Source organism: Stegastes partitus, unplaced genomic scaffold (genome assembly GCF_000690725.1).
Source record: "Stegastes partitus isolate 25-593 unplaced genomic scaffold, Stegastes_partitus-1.0.2 Scaffold10, whole genome shotgun sequence".
NCBI classification, from domain to species: Eukaryota; Metazoa; Chordata; class Actinopteri; family Pomacentridae; genus Stegastes; species Stegastes partitus.
The window spans coordinates 617789-624391 of NW_007577741.1; positions in this window are offsets into that span (position 1 = coordinate 617789).

The window sequence follows — 6603 nt, forward strand, 5'->3', positions numbered from 1 at the left end:
AACACTACAGTGACTTTCACGTGTCCTTCATCATGGGACAGTGTCATGTGTCAGTATCATGTGTAAATGTGTGAAGTTTGGAGTTTAAGGGCTCCAATGTGCAGCTGAGTGGTGAAATAAATGCCCTAACTTACATGGTTAACTGCCTTCTACCAGCATCTCTCTGTTTTCGCTCCTGTAATCATTTTTCACATTTTTCTTTGCTCTCAATTCTAACATGATCCTCAGTAATTTCCCAAATTATGGGAATTACCTGCAGATAAAGTTGTCATGCCTGTCGTCGACCCCGGGGGTTTCACATTTCCTCGAGCCAGTCAATGCAAGGAAACTTCACTGAAGACCCCTCGTGAGCTTGATTAACTGGCAGCACTGTTGTGATAAAAGTTAGAATATCCAGCGACTGATTTTTCGCTCATCTTTCACATGATTGCTTCAATGATCAATCAGTCATCAGTGACAGTGAGCTCTGGGCAAAGTGGAGTCGATTAAAACCTGTATATCATCTTGTTTTTATGGCCCTATAACTCTGAAACTTTTACTGTACATGACTGTGGTAACTGCTGTTTCAATAAAACTGACTTGTATGAAGCTTTATACACACTAATCAATGAATAATCACGTGTCATGTTTGGTGACACTGACGAAGCATCATCGCTCGCTATACTATACCGGTAGAATCGTCTTCTTTGCATTATTAGAGTTTAGTTTAGTTTATTAGAGTAGTTTTTGCCATGTTATACAGCGATAAAAAGGTTAACGTGATCCAAAAGAACAGCTGAGTTTGGTTAGCCCTACAGTTATCAGCTCCTCTAATTGCTGAGCCACACATAAACACATACAGCTATCAGTCTGTTTTGCATTCCTAAAAGCGCAGGCTGAGACAGCAATCCTCTACCGTCAGCCTCTCAAACTGGAAAACATAAAACAGAATAGGCCAACCAGTACAACACTTAACACTTTTGCACAACCTAAAATGAGGAAGCAGTGAATCGGAGGAGGCTACGTCCGTGATACAGTTTGCAAATGTTCACTTTGAAACAGACAAGTTGTGCACTGCGATGAATCCTAAAATAACGACGGCATTCTGTGTGTGAGGGACAGGACGACTGATCTGCGTTTCCACAAAAGGAAGCCTTGAGTAAACTGTAACTCACAAAGACAAAAGAATGGATTTGCTGAGAGTAAACTGTAAGACAAGAAATAGCAGCAGTTTTGTCACATCCCAAAAGAGCACTGTTCAGCCTGTGACCACAGTGGAATAGGTATACCGTAATTTCCAGACTATTGAGCGCACCTGAGTATAAGCTGCACCCCCTAACTTAAAAAAGAAAACAAAATTGTACATATACAGGCTGCAGGTTTCCACGTTATAACATGAGATATCTACACAGAAAGATTTTTTAACTTTTAATTAAATACGTACCGGTAACACACACAAATATGTAAATGCTTTTTTCCGAACAGTTCCTGGAACACGGCTGGTTAGAAAAGAAAGAAATACAGTCGCCTACCAGGAAAAGTCACTGATCGCTATCTTCATCTTCCTCCTGCGCACTAAAACCACTAAAATCTTCAGTGTCGGAACTGAACAGCCTCAGAATTACTTTGTCACACACTTCCTCAGTCACTCTTTCGTTGTCGCTCTCAATGTCACTTTCGTCTTGAGGCAAATTCGTAAAACTCTTAATGTAGCTGCATCAATGTTTAAGCCGCAGTGTTTAAAGTGTCTGAAAAAACCAGCGGCTTATAGTCCGGAATTTACGGTAAGTTGTTGTAACACATCAGCTCTATGACAGAATGGACGCCTGTCAGTAGAGCAGGTTGTCCACTCATCAGTTGACGGTTCGATCCCTCCACATGCTGAAGGGACACTGGGCAGGACACTGAACCCAAATGTTCTTGAAGGCAAGCAATCGCATCACGTGGTAGGACTACCGCCACTGGTCTGTGTGAACGAGAAACATTTTTGCCTGCTCTACCACTAAGGTGAGCGCTATAGAATTGCACGCCACCATTTTTCATTATGCAATAACCACACACATTGGAAATCGCACGTCCGTAACAAGTGTGACCACCATTTACGTCATGTGGCGCCACACATCGGCAGCACAGTGTTAAGAAGGTTGCTTGTCAAATGCTGTCTCTTCTATCTTTATCTGTGGAAATAAATATGTAGCTCATCGCTGAAAGCCCTGGATTCATTCGCCGTGGCATCGACTCCACTCGTCACTGTTCACTGTATGGAAAAGTTAAAGGCTGTCAGATGTCCTTTCTGGGCTGACTGCATGCTCACACTGGAATCGGTGAAACTGCTTCTAGCTTTTCTACACACTTGAAACATTTAGCAGCAAACATTAAAGCTTAGCACAACTGTACCTGTAGGTCCATTTATGGACTACACTGCTTCTGAATGTAACGTTTTAACTGCGTTCCTTTCTTTGTCGTCTCATTGATTGTTGCCTTTTTTTATTCTGTTGACTGTACTCTGGATGATATTTTAAATGAAGGTCTTTCCTCAATGGTTCCTCGAGTTTTAACATCCTGGCTGATGTCTGGAGATGTTGCTTCAATATTTCCACATCTTTCCTCATGATGCCATCTATTGTGTGAAGTGAACCAGTCCCTCCTGCAGCAGAACACCCCCACAGAATGATGCTGCCACCCCCGTGCTTCACAGTTGGGATGGTGTTCTCAGGCTTCAAGCTTCCCCCTTTTTCCTCCAGATGTAACGATGGTCATTAAGGCCAAACAGTTCAGTTTTAGTTCCATCAGACCACAGGACATGTCTCCACTCATGAAGCTCTTTGTCCCTGTGTGCATCTACAAACTGTAATCTGACTTTTTGATGTTTCTTCTGGAGTAATGTCTTCTTCCTCTCTGAGCATCCTTCCAGCCCATGTCGGTACAGGACTGGTTCCACTGTGGATAATGACTCTCTGACCAGCTTCAGCAGCATCTTCACAAGGTCTTTAGCTTTTGTTCTGGGGTTGATACGCACATTTCAACCAAAACACTTCATCTCTGGGACACAGAACCCGTCTCCTTCCTGAGCGCTATGATGGCTGGACATTCCCATTTGGAAATTGTACCCAAGGATGAACCAGACTGGTGGAGGTCCACAGGTCTCTTCCTGATATCTTGGCTGATTTCTTTAGATTTTCCACGTTGTCACAAAAGGAAGCAGTGTGTTTGAGGTGTGCCTTAAAATACATCCATAGGTGTGCCTCCAGTTAACTCAAATGTTGACAATTACCCAATCAAAAGCATCCAAAGCCATGACATCATCATCTGGGCTTTTCCAAGTAGTTTGCAGGTGTAGTAATCTTAGTGTCTGTAAACTTCTGACTCTGAAGAAAGTCAGAAAAAACACGTAAACTTGGGGAACAATTTTAATTATGATCATTTTCTGGAGGTTCAAATTGAACCCAAAGATAAAAGATGTCAGTAAATTTGAAGGTAATAGGCGAAGGTAATTAAGGTAATTAAATGGATTTCAAACTGATGTGAACTAAACCCAAAAGGATTCAGAGACATCCTCCCACACCTCACCCATTGGACTCATCTCTATACTTGCTCTTTGACATCTCTGTTCTGCTTTTGACAGTTTTTCCTCAGAGCATTTTATTACAGAATCTGTTATTGGGATTAAGGTAATACACAGGATTCCCTTAGGCAACATTTGAGTAAGCCCATCATAAATTTTATTTGGTATGTAGATGGCAATCAGCTAGACTTATTTATGAAGCCAAATAAAGCTGCAATCATGTCTCAACGAATATTCTACCAACATATTTTACATAGAAGCACTAACGACTGTGGTTTCCTGGAAATCTCAAGAATCATAAATACCAACTTACATCTTTTCAAAACATCATGAATTTTGTAATTAATGTCATCTAGAAATTATTTGATATTACTTAATTGTGTAGAATTAAAAAGGACACTTCTCTTCAATACAAATTGCTTATTTACTCTCTTTTGGTTCTGGTATTATTTTACTTTTAGTAATTTCAAGTTAATATTATTTATATGTCTCAGAATTTTAGCAGCGCTATAAAAATGCCGGAGGGATTATATCTCTCAGCTGGCCTGGGAACGCCTCCGGATCCCCCAGGAAGAGCTGGAAAGTGTCGCCGGGGGGGAGGGACGTCTGGAATGACCTGCTCCGCCTACTGGCCCTGCGACCCGACCCCGGATAAGCAGAAGAAAGGAGGCAAGTTAGAGCCATGCCATACAATCCTACAATTTCATTTAGCAGAAGCTTTTATCCAAAGCAACGTACATCTGAGAGCAGATACAACGCAAGCAAAGATCTAGTCAGGAGGAAACAATCTAGATAAGTGCTGTAGAACAAATTCAAGTGTGATAGCGCGTTGATGCCAACAGCAGGCTGTGTGGGAGGAAATAGGACATGCCTTTTGTTTGTTTGTTTGTATGTTTTCGGGCTGTCAAGTGTAAAGGTGTTCAGTGAAGAGCTGGTCTTTAGTCTTTTCTTAAAGACTGAGAGGGAGTCAGCAGATTGAACAGAGGTTGGTGGAACTACAGAGGAGAAGAGTCTATCACCCTCAGGCCCTGTTGCGGTGGTTGCATCAGGCGGTTGGTCGAGCGCAGTGAGCGGGAAGGAGTGTAGGTCTGAATGAGAGAGTTCAGGCAGGAAGGAGCTGTTCTCATTGTGGTTTTGTAAGCAAGTGTCAGAGTTTTGAATTTGATGCAGGCAGCAACTGGAAGCCAGTGAAGCGATCTGAACAGCGGGGTGACATGTGCTGTTTTTGGCTGGTTGAAAACCAGATGTGCTGCTGCATTGTGGATCATCTGCAAAACATATGACTTGCTTCACATTTTCTTATCGATAGACTGTACAATTTACTGATGTTCCCCGAACGCGCCACAGTGCAGATTGCTGGAGCTGCTGTTGGTGGCTGTGTGCGACCAAGGATGACTTTAAAAAGAGTAAACTAGGGCGTTCTGATGCTAGATTTGTCCAAACGAAACTGAGTGATTTCTTTTCATGCGGTCTTTTCTATGAGTGGAAAAAACAACACATGTAGGTGCGCTCCGTTTTCACGAGAGGACCACATTTCTAAGCGTAAATACCGCAGTACAGCAAAGTTATAAAAGTACTGTTTTCCACCATTGGGTGCTGCTGGTGGGACACAGTTATAGCGGACAGTTTGTGCAGCTTGTCCCGAGACACATTCCAACACATCTGTGATCGGACCAGGGACGTCCAGGTGTCCCATTCATCGGTCTCGGTGGTCACCATAACCCCGTACCCAGCCCCTGACGTACTCGGCTCTTAGCGTTGGCCCAGCAAAGAGTTGGTGCTTGCTAAGCACCGGTTTTGAGAACCTGGAGCCGATGCATAAGTGGTGGAAACACAAGGAACTGGTGCTGAGTCAGGCTCTGGAACCAGCTCAGTGGAAAAGGGATATCAGAAACAGAGCAAACCCCTGGACTCCTCTTCCTTCTCGAGCTTTCCCTCTGCAGCCTGAAACATGTCCCATTTGTACCAGAACAGTATTTACATTCTTTCATGGATCACATACGAATGTCTTTATCTGCCGGCTTCAAAATGACTGACAGGGCGCCGTCATGGACGCAGCACACGCCTGAGTTGAGGATTAACGTGTTCATTTGGTAGACACTTTTGTGGGCCTCTATGAGCCCTAGTGGCATACCGGGCGGCAAAGAGGCAGCCCTGAAGCCTTGAGGGAGAAACTCTTTGCCTGTGTGGGTTAAGGTTTTCCTTGTCTTCCCTGCTTCCTGGTCTTGACCCAGCACAGCTAGCCCTCCTCGGGCTCCTGCTTCAGAGTCACCAAGCTCAAAGCCAGCCTGCCTCATCCTGTCCTGAGCGGTCTCCCTAAACCAGCCCAATTCTTTAGTATGTGATGGTCTATCATTCTGCTGCAGGTGGCAAAACAAATACCATTTTCTTGTACATCTTTAAATCAATTACAGTCATCTTGGGCAGAATTAAGTAAAGAATGTGCCTTTGGTGTTTCCTCAGAACAGTGGCAAGTGGTATTGTTACAGCAGAACATTTGCACGCCAGGAGGCATCATTAAAATGGATAATCCACTGGGGGAAAAAAAAATAGCAGGGCTGCCTTACTGCATTATCCAAATCCTCTGTTAAACTTGACATTTTCAGCTTGATAGGTTGCTGCCTAGATGTTGTTACTGTTTCCCATCGTGAAGCGGGTTTTGATAACATAATGTACAGCGGCCAACGGCAGGCTTACACCTGCAGTTCACATCCTGGTTGACGTCTCGCCTGCTCCTGGGTCAGCCAACGCCAAGTCTGCTCCTGTGTTTGTACACACTTCCCTCGTGTAAGGAATGTGTTGTATCTGCAAACCTGCTGAGCTGCGCTTTATTAATTCCACTTAACAAAGCTGCACAGTTACAGTATCGCAGACTGCATGCATCGCGTTGCTACGGGAACCTGACGCATTCAGTCAACGATGCAGAAATCGCATGCGTATGTTTTCATGTTTGGTCCTGATTTGCCGTCCTATCTGTTTACGTTGCTGATACTGCAGCTGATAGAGCACAGGTTATAAAATCAGTCACAGAGAATATTCAGAATATTCAGCCAGCATGC